Genomic DNA, 15,219 nt, shown 5'->3' with positions numbered 1-15,219 from the left:
CTCTGCAAAACAACCTCAGCCCCACTGATACTCCAGGTTAAGCAAATGGATACTGCCCTGCTAACAGGAGCACAAATATAGGTAACCTGCACACAACTAAAGTTCAGTATCAAAAAGCAAGCATCAGGCGGGTTAGTGGTAAATATATTATCTCGGGTTTCAGTAAATAGTAATAAACACATAAATGAGTAAGTAAAGGATTACCTCAATCACAGTTCAGTAGACAATATGTTCACTAGCCACGAGAATAGAGTTCTATGTAGCCAAACAACAGTAAACCTAGAAACCTACAAAGTCAGTGATAAGTAATTGCATTAGAAAGCAGTAACAACAGTGATAATTAATACTGCAATCATTCTCTGTAAACAGTAGGCTATATACACTTTAGAGTGCACTCTATATGAGTTGATGCAATAACATTTAAAACTCCCTAAAGAGGTACCTCTTACTATGGACAATAGGTAAAGTTTTATTGAAGCAGCTATCTAAGCAAGCAGTCTTTAGCCCTAGTTCTTTAGCTGGCTAGTGTTGGGGCCCAATCTTTACAGTGGCACACATGAGTACAGTCCCAGTAAAGTCTGCATGTAGTAAATAAGGCTGCTAGTTATATGGCCAGTCCCTATGTACTCCATCGCTGCTTTCAGCAAGAAGTTAATGGCAGCAGTGTTCTCCCATCACTGATACAGCAACAGGGGTCTCGCTGTTCAGATGTCAGCTCACTTTTGGATCTGCCTAGAGTGACTACATTCCTCAGCACATGGTCGCAGGCTTGTGGCAGATTGATGTTCACACAGAGCAGCAATGGTCACACCTCGGCTTCCTCGGTATTCAATCTTAAAAAAAATACAACTTTCCCTCCCCTTATGCCAAGCTCCTATTGAGAATTGTTATCCAATCATCTGTTACCTACCATTGTATAATTTTTTTTCCGAACTTCATCTCCCATCATTAAATGCTGCCAACTGTCAAGTCTCTTGAGCTCCTTCTGCTTGTCAGCTGCCCCCTGGTGAATGGAGGCAGAGTAGTGTTAACCTGTTCAGGCCTTCTCAGGTTGGGAGCACAGAGAGCACTGCAGCACAGTGTCTTAAATCACTCTCTGCCTCTAGCCAAGCACCTGTCTACATGGTGATCTCTCTTAATTTACACATTTTAATAGGCAATGCAACCTTATAGGGTTTAAAAGTATAGTAGGGATAAGGGAGAGGGATGTTGGAGTGAAAGCATATATAGTAAGGAGAATGACTAGAAAACTACCAGGGTATTCAAAGGAAAGGGGGAAAAAGGAAAGATGGGGGAGGAGAGCAGAAAAAGGCCTGAGGGTGTCTACTACACCCCAGTCTTCTCTCTGTGTCTGAAAACTTGTGTCATGGGGTACATGGGGGTTGGGAGCCCAGAGTTTATTGAATATTGTTGACGCCAGCACAAAAACTCCCCTGTATTGCACGTAGATCATGACACATTTGCCTTAGGTGAGAGGCATAGAACTAGAAACTGACCCCCCTAGAATAATAAAAGTTATTAGAAGCCTGCAAGTGAATAAATTGACCACACTTGAGACAGATATTCAGACTTTACAAGTACCACAAAGAAATGCATATATGAGTAAAACCAAATATATCTTACTATTACCAACATATATTTCTCAAAGCAAACACCCAAGGTCCATTTAAATGGGATGCCATTCCAACATTAGCCAAAATTATGCTATACACCGGTTGTTATACTAACATCATATTAAGGATTAAGAAGATCTCAATCATATTAAGAAGATTTAAACAAGTATACATAAGGGCAATGGGGTAAGGAATATCATTAGGGACGGTGTTTGTAATGTACAGTATCTCACAAAAGTGAGTACACCCCTCACATTTTTGTAAATATTTTATTATATCTTTTCATGTGACAACACTGAAGAAAGGAAACTTTGCTACAATGTAAAGTATTGAGTGTACAGCTTCTATAACAGTGTAAATTTGCTGTCCCCTCAAAATAACTCAACACACAGCCATTAATGTCTAAACCGATGGCAACAAAAGTAAGTACACCCCTAAGTAAAAATGACCAAATTGGGCCCAATTAGCCATTTTCTCTCCCTGGTGTCATGTGACTCATTAGTGTTACAAGGCCTCAGGTGTGAATGGTGAGCAGGTGTTGTAAATTTGGTGTTATCGCTCTCACTCTATCATACTGGTCACTGGAAGATCAACATGCCACCTCATGGCAAAGAACTCTCTGATGATCAAAAAAAAAAAGAATTTTTGCTCTACATAAAGATGGCCTAGGCCATGAGAAGATTGCCAAGACCCTGAAACTGAGCTGCAGCACAGTGGCCAAAACCATACAGTGGTTTAACAGGACAGGTACCATTCAGAACAGGCCTCGCCATGGTCGACCAGAGTAGTTGAGTGCACATGCTCAGCGTCATATCCAGAGATTGTCTTTGGGAAATAGATGTATGAGTGCTGCAAGCATTGCTGTAGACATGAAGGGGTGGAAGGTCAGCCTGTCAGTGCTCAAACCATATGCCGCACACTGCATCAAATTGGTCTGCATGGCTGCCATCCCAGAAGGATGCCTCTTCTAAAGAGGATGCACAAGAAAGCCTGCAAACAGTTTGCTGAAGACAAGCAAACTAAGGACATGGATTACTGGAACCATGTCCTGTGGTCTGATGAGACCAAGATAAACTTATTTGGTTCAGATGGTATCAAGCGTGTGTGGCGGCAACCAGGTGAGGAGTACAAAGACAAGCGTGTCTTGCCTACAGTCAAGCATGGTGGTGGGAGTGTCATGGTATGGGGCTGCATGAGTGCTGCTGGCACTGGGGAGCTACATTTTTTTTGAGGGAACCATGAATGCCAACATGTCCTGTGACATACTGAAGGAGAGCATGATCCCCTCCCTTCGGAGACTGGCCGCAGGGCAGTATTCCAACATGATAATGACCCCCAAACACATCTCTAAGATAACCACTGCCTTTGCTAAAGAAGCTGAGGGTAAAGGTGATAGACTGGCCAAACATGTCTCCAGACCTAAACCCTATTGAGCATCTGTGGGGCATCCTCAAATGGAAGGTGGAGGGGCGCAAGGTCTCTAACATCCACCAGCTCCGTGATGTCGTCTTGGAGGAGTGGAAGAGGACTCCAGTGGCAACCTGTGAAGCTCTAGTGAACACCATGCCCAAGAAGGTTAGGGCAGTGCTGGAAAATAATGGTGGCCACACAAGATTTTGACACTTTGGGCCCAATTTGGACATTTTAACTTAGGGGTGTATTTACTTTTGTTGCCAGCAGTTTAGTTTAATGGCTATGTGTTGGGTTATTTTGAGGGGACAGAAAATGTACACTGTTATACAAGCTGTACACTCACTACTTTACATTGTAGCAAAGTGTTCTTCAGGGTTGTTACATGAAAAGATATATACGGTAATAAAATATTTACAAAAATGTGAGAGGTGTACTCACTTTTGTGAGATACTGTATGATATAATAATACATTTTAACCATGCTCTGATTTGAGTCATATATGTTGGTAACAATAATATTTATTTCTATTAAGTCAGAATAGTTATCTTATAGTTATGAAATTATGGGCATGGAACCAGCCCATCTTTATATACAGTATAGTGATTAAATTGAACATGCCAGAATAGAACTTTAAAATATTACACTGATGGCCACTTTTTATGGGTCCTAATGCTGGCTCTTTCTGGATTCTTGTAAAGGGTGCTGGCTGGATCTTGGTTTCACTATATATTAATTTATTGACCTGAAACTATCCAGACAGTGAAATGTGAAAAAACAGAACTCTTGTCTGCACGCTTGTTCCAGCTCACTGATGCACTAGGGTGGCAGACATAGATCATTATAAACACACGAAAGTCTGCTCCGATCAAAATAACTCAGCACTGGCAGGACCCATATTTCTAGCCTTACAGATTATCTTTAAATTTGCAAGCCTTACAATCTAAGATACTAGCTGTGAGTGGATGTGTGCGTAAAATATATTGCATTTTTCTTTCTTCAGCATGAAAAGAATAAGCTTTAGGTAAGTAAAAACCCAAGTCCATACATACAGTGGGTACGGAAAGTATTCAGACCCCCTTAAATTTTTCACTCTTTGTTATATTGCAGCCATTTGCTAAAATCATTTAAGTTCATTCTTCTTCCTCATGAATGTACACATAGCACCCCATACTGACAGAAAAACACAGAATTGTTGACATTGCTGCAGATTTATTAAAAAAGAAAAACTGAAATATCACATGGTCCTAAGTATTCAGACCCTTTGCTGTGACACTCATATATTTAACTCAGGTGCTTTCCATTTCTTCCGATCATCCTTGAGATGGTTCTACACCTTCATTTGAGTCCAGCTGTGTTTGATTATACTGATTGGACTTGATTAGGAAAGCCACACACCTGTCTATATAAGACCTTCCAGATCACAATGCATGTCAGAGTAAATGAGAATCATTAGGTCAAAGGAACTGCCTGAAGAGCTCAGAGACAGAATTGGGGCAAGGCACAGATCTGGCCAAGGTTACAAAAAGATTTCTGCTGCACTTAAGGTTCCTAAGAGCACAGTGGCCTCCATAATCCTCAAATGGAAGACGTTTGGGATGACCAGAACCCTTCCTAGAGCTGGCCGTCCGGCCAAACTGAACTATCGGGGGAGAAGAGCCTTGGTGAGAGAGGTAAAGAAGAACCCAAAGATCACTGTGGCTGAGCTCCAGAGATGCAGTCAGGAGATGGGAGAAAGTTGTAGAAAGTCAACCATCACTGCAGCCCTCCACCAGTCGGGGCTTTATGGCAGAGTGGCCCGACGGAAGCCTCTTCTCAGTGTAAGACACATGAAAGCCCGCATGGAGTTTGCTAAAAAACACCTGAAGGACTCCAAGATGGTGAGAAATAAGATTCTCTGGTCTGATGAGACCAAAATAGAACTTTTTGGCCTTAATTCTAAGCGGTATGTGTGGAGAAAACCAGGCACTGTTCATCACCTGTCCAATACAGTCCCAACAGTGAAGCATGGTGGTGGCAGCATCATGCTGTGGGGGTGTTTTTCAGCTGCAGGGACAGGACGACTGGTTGCAATCGAGGGAAAGATGAATGCGGCCAAGTACAGGGATATCCTGGACAAAAACCTTCTCCAGAGTGCTCTGGACCTCAGACTGGGCCGAAGGTTTACCTTCCAACAAGACAATGACCCTAAGCACACAGCTAAAATAACGAAGGAGTGGCTTCACAACAACTCCGTGACTGTTCTTGAATGGCCCAGCCAGAGCCCTGACTTAAACCCAAATGAGCATCTCTGGAGAGACCTAAAAATGGCTGTCCACCAACGTTTACCATCCAACCTGACAGAACTGGAGAGGATCTGCAAGGAGGAATGGCAGAGGATCCCCAAATCCAGGTGTGAAAGACTTGTTGCATCTGTCTCAAAAAGACTCCTGGCTGTATTAGATCAAAAGGGGGCTTCTACTAAATACTGAGCAAAGGGTCTGAATACTTAGGACCATGTGATATTTCAGTTTTTCTTTTTTAATAAATCTGCAACAATGTCAACAATTCTGTGTTTTTCTGTCAGTATGGGGTGCTATGTGTACATTCATGAGGAAGAAGAATGAACTTAAATGATTTTAGCAAATGGCTGCAATATAACAAAGAGTGAAAAATTTAAGGGGGTCTGAATACTTTCCGTACCCACTGTACTGTTTTATGTACAGTATTTGGACACAGCTTTTTTACAAGCTATCTTGTGGTGGTAAGTGCATTGTTTCTATGATGATGGATCATTTAAAAATATGTGGAAAGAGTTCCAGTCCAGATATATGAAATAGCTTGAAAACCTGCAAGCTGTCTGACCTTTTCGAAAATTGTTGGTTTGTGGTATAACCATTTTGCTATTCCAAAAGAGCAAAATCAGGGAGCAATCTTGGAATGAGATGTCATTTTATTGATGGTCACAACAAACAAAAAGGCAGACATTGTTTATAAAATGTCCAAAGAAGATGTTCACTCTTGATGATGGTCAAACGAAATCTGTACACAGTGAAAATTTTACCATACAGCTAAAATATAGCTTTTTTTTGAGTTGACATTTTAACACAGTGTTACAAAACAGTAAATCTTGTAAGCTATCATTATCACTGATTTGGAGGCCTTTTTTTTATATATATAAAAGTACCTGATATTTAGCCACTTTTTATGAAATATGTATATTGACAAGTTTACCTTTTATATAAAGCTGTATGGAGCATTTGCTCTGCTCGTTTTTCCACGGCTGATAATAGCCCAGCAAAACCTTTTTTCTAACCCTTTTTTAACCAAAATTTTTACTGGTCACTTTATGCGAGCTTAAATTTGGAATAATCAATTCATTTCCAATGGACGCAAGCTAGAAAAAGAGTTTTCAGCATCAGCACATTTGTATTTAAATCTGCCTACTGGACATCACTAATGAAAAATTTAAAAATGTGATTTGTTTCTCATTCATGCTTTAGCCCCCAATATTTCCAATGTCATTTCAACACTCAACACCAGATTTTATTGTTATTCTACTACTGGGCCCATTCACATCTGAGCAATGTGGCGTCACTCAGTGCTCAAAGAAGTGGAGGAGCTTGTTTTGGCCTCAATTAAAAATTTCGAGCACCATTAGATTTCAGAAAAGGAACACAATTTCAAGCCTAAGAATCATCTCTCCCTCCTTGTAACTAGTTTTTCATTTGTTAATAAAAAAAAAAAAAACAACACTAAAGCCTGAAAATACTGAAATATGCACAAAAATGTTGCAAATTCACATGCCAATGCTCACATTCAAGTGTAAATCCGAGCCTCCTTAAATCAGAACTATACTGGGAAAAAAAAATGGCAGAATGGAAAAATCACTACTATGTAGTAGTGTTTTGTTTTGGTTTTTTTTTTGTTCGTTTTTTCTAATTATGCTGCAATACATGGGTTCCTTCAGCTCCTGTTTTTTTTTTTTTTTTTTTACCATTTATTACATGGGTGCTCACTGCTCAACCTTTTCAAGAGTGAGGGCCACTTAAGTGATTTGGTAGCCAGTCACGGGCCACAATCAAAAATATAAACTAGCCCTTACTGTCCTGAGCCCCCTATAAGGCTTCTTTCACACTGATGCGCTGTGGTTTACCCACACCTCGGATGCAGCACAGTGCACCTGCGACTTTCCTGCAGATAAGCTGTGCTTTGCCATAGGGTTCTATTATATCTTGCGGGAGTGGTGCACTTTATGAAAGTGCACCAAAACTCCTGCATTCAGGAGTTTTGGTGCACAATCGGAAAGCACACCAAACTTGCAGGATATAATAGAAGTCTATGGCAAAGTGCAGCTAACCAACAAGAAAGCCAAAGGTGCCTTTTTTATAAGTGCTAAATATGCCCATTGCAAAAGTGTAGTTTATGTGATTGATTAATACACGGACCTGTTCCTCTCCCTGCTTCTGCTGGCATCGCTCTCCATGCTGCTAGAAAGGCCCCAGGTGAAGTGCACTTGGTATCACTCCTCCTGGGACAGGAGGCGGGACTACAGAGGAAGTGAGGTATATGCGGCTCCTGCTTCCTATGCAGCCACCCGCTTTCTCTTTGGCCAGTGCCAATTCCATGCACTTTGATGCTTTGGGATGGTAGGTTGGCAACCCATTGATCGTGATCTATGCTTGCCAACCCACCATCCCAGAGCATGGGCATGCGCTTTCCTAGTCAAAGGCCACATCAGAGGGCTCAGAGGGACACAGGTTGAGCACCCCCGATCCATTAGATGCCGAAGAGTAAAATTTTAGTTTTGAGACCTGCCTAGACCCAGAGTTAGCTGCAATCTGCTTTATTCAAGCACTAAATTATACCATCCATGGACTAGCTTCTATATCTTGATAGGAGTGGATGCCCAGCACTGGTGCTTACACAAAGATGACAGCAGAGTTTTTAAGATCCACATTAGTATGCAACATAACTTAAAAGCACTTAAGCCATGCACATATCCGTTTATCATATCTTTTAACAATCGTTGTAACAGGTTACATAATTAATTTAAATCATCAGACATTTGCCGATAATCTTGTAAAAGTATGTTTAATCCCTAACATTTTATTTCTTCTTATATTTACTCCCTTTTGGTCTTCTAAATATACAATTGAAAGTTTTTTTTTTAAATAACTGTTTGATAAATGCAAAGAATATATTAGTTAATGTTCAATAAATGAAATCACTCTCATGCCTAATGTGATAAAATAGAAGCACACTCCTATCACTGGGAGTTTTAAATTAATAAAATTATGAAATTGAATCACTCAAAATTATAATTAACATGATAATGTATAGTCCACAATAATAATGAATTCAAACAGAGTCCAAAACGGGTAAATTAAACGAGATCCCCGTAAGTGAAGATTGATGTATCACCACCACCGCTGTGCACAATAGCCTCCACTCCCATCAGGTGGACACTCACCAAATATAGATGCCCCCCACTCGCATGCTTGGGCCAAACAGCTGGTATAAAAAGTGTGATATGGATCTTTTAGATGGATAAGATCATCTCCTTAACTCTTAATTTACTGATCACTCCGCAAACAACATGTAGGAAGAAAAGCTCCACTAGTGTGATAACATCTTAATTAAAACATTTATTTAAAAACTATAATCCACTCACATGTAATTCATAAAAACAATGCTTTGATACACGTTAGCATCAATACACATCGTTCCCCTAGGGTCCTCACCACCTCCACATTGGTTACAATGACTCCAGGGTATTGTGCTCTGATCTTTTGAATGTACTGTAAGTCCAGCTGCAATGTGGCCACGTGTTTCGTCACTTCCGACTTCGTCGCAGGGGTGGCTACACGGCCTGGCACACTGGCTTATCAACTCTCAGTCCTCAGGCTGTTAACTCCTTCCAAGGTGTCCGATCCATCATGGGAAGATAGCGTGGCAGTGTATATATTATATTGACCAACACATCCTTCCGTAATACCCTTAACCCTTTTAATACTCATTCAGGTACGTGACATGGTTTACATCAATCTGTTCACCCAGCCACATAATTCTATCTATGATCCCTTATTTGTTTATGTCACCTTGGTCCAGGTTATGATAACATACGTAACAGCTCAGTGCAAATGGTATATCAATGGAGTACATAAATATATTCATAAATGCCCCACTAATCCTATATATAAGAAAGACAATACACACTTCACCAGCTAGTCCGCTGTTACCCTTCCCATGGTCTCCAATTCATTATAAAAGTGATCTTATCGTAATCACTTTATGATAGTCATCCAACTTCTGGAACTCCTGCTTATCCATCTGTTCAATTAACCCTTTATCTACCCCTGCGAGGCAACATAAAGCCAATAGGCAAAACCCCTTAACCTCGTAAGACCCATTGATGTCAAATTAAATCAATCAATAATAATTTGGTTAGGGTGAAGTTGTTCGTAATAGTCACAGTCAAGTACCAATAGACCGAGAGTTTCATTTATACTCCTATTTAAATATCTAAATATTCAAATATGTTGAATTCAAAGTTGGACAACTATGTACATATTATACTTCCTATTAATCCTCAAATACAATATTAATAAATATAATACATGGACTGACTCACAAAGAGACTTTCCTACAGGGATGTAAAAGAAATAATGGACTATACTCAAAAATATTCAACCTAGATAAGGACTAACACAATAAAATAAAATTAGGGATATTCTAGAAAACAATCTGAAATATAAATATACTATTTCTAGATTTATTTATAGATAGAAAAAAATACATTATTTTCCAAAAATAACAGTTAAATGGCTTATATCATACTTGATATTACAACATATTAATCATACCATTAGGTTAAAAACATGGGCACAAAGTCCATAAATCCATCCATCGGGCAACAAGAATGAGGACACCTGAAAAGATGTTCAGAAACACAGAGAGGTAATGGAGCAGAAAAAGGGGGAAAAATTAACCATATTATAAGACTGACATGCATTTGGCAACACAGTGCATTAGGCACAATACATTAAAAGCATAACTAAAAATATTTATTGCCAATTGCTTTTTTACTCAAAAATTAATCTTTAAATTCACTCCAAGCATTGATTCACCCATCAGCTGAATTTACTGCACACATGTTATTTTATCATTTGTAAAGGTTTTCTTTGTATTTCGAAAGGAAAATTAAACAGTAAGTTTCTATGAGTTTCTATGAGAACAGAAAAAGGAAGCTGGAGATATAATTTACGAGAGAAAAAAATGACAACCCATGGCAAATAGGAGAACCTGAACTCTGGGGGCTGTGTTCAAAAAGGCAAGCAGACTGCAAGGGCTAGTCCCTAGTCTTGCCAGGATACTGCCTTTCCATGCCTTGTTCTTCATGGTGACTCTGTGTGAAGGCAGGTAACTCGGTAGAGGCAAAGCTATGTTTCCTGATGTCAGAGATGTCCCCCCATCCTGATGACTGGTTCTCTGCTAACTCTTGGATAATATCCATGAAGCAGCAGGACAGGTTGAGGATGCATACTGTAGATCTTCAGAATTAATAAAGCAGAAGCAGGGAATCCTTGCACTACAGGTCCTTAAAGCAGAGCTCCAGTATATGAAGTGAAAATGTAAAGTCAGCAGCTACAAAAACTGTTTTAATAAACAGGCACTTACCTGTCCCAGGATCCAGCAGTGTACTCATCCCAGTTTTTTTTTACCTGTGTCATCCCTCGCCAACACCGGCATCTTCACTATAGGCACCTGGCTGTGACAGCTTTCAGCTTCACAGCCAGGTGCCCACTGCACATGCACGAGCGGCACTGCGCTCTGTGACTGGTCCTGTCATGTGTCCCAGAAGACTTCGGGAAGGAGGGGGGAAGGAGAAATTCCCCCCTAAGGCAATCGAAGCAGAAGTGGGAGCGGATACCTGTCAAAATCGGGTACCATCTCCCCCCTCCCCCTCCTCCCCAAAAGCTCCATTTCACAAACATCAGTTAAGAGATATTCTAGTGAGCAGCAGCATGTGACGTCAGCGGCACATGCGCTCTGAAGGAATGGCTATCTGTGCTGTTCCTTCAGAGCTCTGTGCTGCGGCCGTGACTCCAGCACGTCATCACAGCTCGGTCATTTAAGCAGCCACAGCCCGTGAACCCTGAAGGAAGTGGACCTATCGGTTGAACTAAATTGACTTTTTCAACCAGACTAACTATGTAACTATATGAAGATGGAAGCCTCTGTAGCAGTGACAGCACGCTGCTGAAGGGGTTCATTTTGAAGTAAGCCTTTTACAATAAATTCGCTAGTATGCACATTATGCCTTTACCGTGCAGGGGGAAATCTTTTTTTCTTTTTTTTTTCTTTTTTTTTTTAAGTATACTACCGCTTAAATGACCATTAGAAAAAAATAATGTTTTTTTACCTAAACAGAATTTGACCGAAATGCCCACTTATTATGTACCCAGAAACTCAATTTGTTATCCTAATATTAGCCCTGATTATTAACATTCCTTTTTGCCTTTTTTTTCACATTTAGTCTTCTTCTTCTTTTTACATTACCCTAGCAGAGGCTTTAATGCAAATAGATGAGATTGAGTTTAGATCAAAGGTTCTTAAACCTATTTGGCCTATTGCCCCCTTTTTAGAAATAAAATGACTTGGTGTCCCCTGGAAATGTACCATCTTTAAGTGAACAAACAGAAAGATGCAGTGACCAATTTACATTCTTTTATGTATCTATATTTCTACCTATGTCCTATGGGAAACATGAAAGGAGATATTGTTCCCTCATTCTCCCCTCCTCTCCACATAAGAATGGTCCCTACAGCTCCTGCACCCCCGACTAGTGGTCTTGAGTCCTGATGTCATCAAGCCCTTGTCTGGATGTAAGAAAGCCAGTAACAGTCCTCCATCAGATCACAGGGGAGCCCCGTTTGCCAGGGACTAGAGGTTTGGATAAGTGTTTCTCTTCTCACAAATGGGCTCTTGACCCTTGCAGTGTAGATACAGCCCCACTGCAAGAGATAATTGTTTTTCTGGGCTTTAAGACCTGTTGGCGGACTTGACCACTGATCAGTTATGGTTTAGATTATGTTAGAGTCTTTTACATGAATATGAGCAGGGTATGTAAATGCAGAAAGAAAAGTTTTGCTGAACTTGCAGGCTGCTATAAAGACACAAGTTGCCTGGCACCATTCTAATGGCTTACAATAGGAGCTGTAAAAGCTTGAGCATATTACTGGTTGGCTTTAAATGTATAAAATTAGGGTTACTGCCATAAGACCATATTTCAGTATGATGTACTGGGAATATTTAAGGTTTTCTTTTCTACTTTAATGGCCTCTGTCAGTTATATAGATTTTACATTGTGCTATAAGAAGGAAATGGAACCAGGGGGACTCATATTTGTTCAAGGGAAAACAAAACAATAACAGAAAACGCACATAAACACAAAAGACCGAAGTGCATTAATGACATTGCAAGGCTGTCTGCCATAAGCTTTATTGCTTTAATAGGTCACATAGTAGAAGAAAGGACTGCAACTAGCACAACATGAATTTATCCATTGATAACTATTCAGTGGACAATGGATGTAGAGTCATACCGCAGAGAGGCATGATTGAATCTCAGTATTGTTTGAAATCTGAAAGCCTTTCATACTCTATTTCAGTCATTTTTCCTTTGAGAACTGTCCCGTTCACTCTCAAGGTAATACAGGGATAGTACATTTAGAACTTTTTGCTAATATATTAAAAAACTTTTTCTTTTTAATATTTCAAAATAGTGGCAACTGGTAAGTACTGGTGTCAGATTTGTATTGCTGCATGCACAGTTCCTGTCTATTTGACTAAGCCAAACAGAACAAGAAGTACTGTAAAGGACAATGTCCCCCTAACAGGAGTGTAGACTGCAATAAAACTAGCTTTTCTGTAGAGACTGGGAAGAATGGGAAATAAGGTTGCTGCTACTGTATGTATACCCCTGTTGTGGAGATTTAAATCACTTCCTGTCTAAGTGACATGTGTCTTATTGATACACAGAAAATATTTGAAACCAGGCATAGGTTAATTTTCCCACTCTAAAAAAAAAAAAGTACTGGTGAGAGTTGGGACTTAAATGACCCTGTGGCCAGGCTATGGATATTAATATATTTATACAGTTTTAACAAGCAGTAAAAAAAAAAAAAAAAAAACCTCTGTAGCTGCTGACATTGTGGAGCTCATCCCCAATGTTTGCAAATAAGACTCTGAAGCCTTCTAGCAGGTGCTGTTAAGTGTTCAGAAATGAATTGCAACCTGATTTCAACTGTCAGCGTCAACCTGAACTGTTATTTTAATGCCAATGTGGTGAATTTTGAGGATTATTTTCTCTACAGTGCCTACAGCTACAGAGGTCAGTAAGGGTGTTTTTTAAAAGCTCATCTATTGCTTGTTAGGATATTTAAATGTGTGCATGCCTAACGCCTGCTTACAGGTTTACTTTAAACCACAATAAGTTAAAACCATGCTTGCAACAATGCCAGCGCTTTATTTAAAGTATAACTAAAGTCAAAACGTTGAGGGGAGAGGGATTATCGTGCCTGTCATTTTTATTGCTGTCTATGCCCCCATGACGGAGATTCACCCTCTCGGTTTGTCCTGTTTACCATTATCATTGAAAGTGAAAGTAAAAGAAAATCACAAATTTTGGGTTGAAAAGTAACAAAGGGGAATCTTCCAATGGGGACACTAGTTCTGGGGACCTGGGGGTCCCAAAGGAATTCCCCTAATTTCCCCGGAAATCTCCGCAATGGGACACAGATGGCGAAAACAAACCTGACAGGGGTTATAATCCTCCTGTGCTATCCGAAATGAAAAAAAAAAAAAGGTTTTGCCTATAGTTCTACTTTAACTTGCAGTAAAATAAATTCTATGAGACACTGTTTTGTCCTTGCTACACATTTCCATGTGGGTAGCTCGACATGCAACCAAACCCTCCTATGCTGCAATAAGCCAGATTGAGTGTAATTTTGAAGCTTTATTATCAAAACAGGGTGGGTGAAATTATTGAGAAAAAACAAATACAGATACATATAATCAGTATATGAAATATACAGAAATACAATGAATAAGCTAGGCAGTAGATGGTGATAAGTAATTCTCACCAGCAATGCTGCATTTAAAAGATGCAAGCTGATGCAACTTTTAGTACAACATATGCTCTGATAGCTGGTTCCTTCTTTCAGTTTCTAAGATGGAGTCTGAGCTACCAGGATGCACCTGTTTCTCTTCCTTAGACTGAAGAATGATGGGAACTTTTGTTAAAGGTGAACAGTTTCTGCAAAAACAGTAAAGTTACCACTGGCTCCAGCTTGTGGTCAAATCTGATATTGCAGGCTAAACAACATAATTATTATTCTGCTGGAGGCAGAACAGACACAGAATAAGCAAAGCATAAAGCCCATTTGAATGGGCTGAAATCCCACTGGATCGCACCTTAAGTAGTGCATGCACTGCTTTCAAAAACACACTGCAACTGGATCGTATGGCTCTGCAGCACCATGTGATCCAGTGCAAACAAACGATCTGCATTTGGGGTGTCATTAGGTATAGATTGACACCTGCGGCAGATTGCACACCCTGTGTGTTCTGAACACGGTGCTGGAAACGTGCATGGAACATGGATTTGCTGCACCGTTTTCTGGTGTGACCAGGCCCTACTAACTGCATAGATTTGTATGTTCTCTGTGTGTTTATTTAGGTTTCTACCCAAAAACATAATGGGGGTTTTCATCGATATTATCCTGCATGTGTGTGCCAGCAGGACTATAAGAATATACCGATTAAATAATGGCAAGTAAAATAAGATAATAGAAGACAAAGGCTTATCCTTCTTGTATAGGATCATCACCCTAAAAGAAAAAAAAGAAAAGTTAGCAACTACAGGTATCATGCTGGTGTCTGCAAGCGTAAAAAGTATTTCCAGGTGACCTATATTAGATGACAGGGAGCCGGGGGGGGGGGGACAACTGTATCCCCTGCCAAGCCTGTTGTGATGGTTGACCATCACAACAAGATCGGCAGGGAATACAACTGTTCCCCCCCTCCCCACTGGCTCCCTGTCACTTAATATAGGTCACCTGGAAATACTTTTCCGCAGACACCAGCATGATGACCAAGATGTTTATATTTAAAAAAAAGCTATATTTATAGAAGCTTGAACCTTGGCCTATGGA

The 15,219-nt window shown here is 40.1% G+C and overlaps 1 protein-coding gene across 1 annotated transcript in view; it reads left to right on the top strand.

The window, feature by feature from the left end:
- The window catches only part of CNTNAP2 (contactin associated protein 2), a 2,507,009-nt gene that overhangs the window by 2,344,610 nt on the left and 147,180 nt on the right, over nucleotides 1–15,219 (top strand). The gene's annotated exons all lie outside the window — the stretch shown is intronic.

Source organism: Pelophylax lessonae, assembly GCF_965119305.1.
Source record: "Pelophylax lessonae genome assembly, chromosome: 5".
NCBI classification, from domain to species: Eukaryota; Metazoa; Chordata; class Amphibia; order Anura; family Ranidae; genus Pelophylax; species Pelophylax lessonae.
Note: the sequence above shows the minus strand (reverse complement) of the source record. Positions and strands in the feature narration are given on the sequence as shown.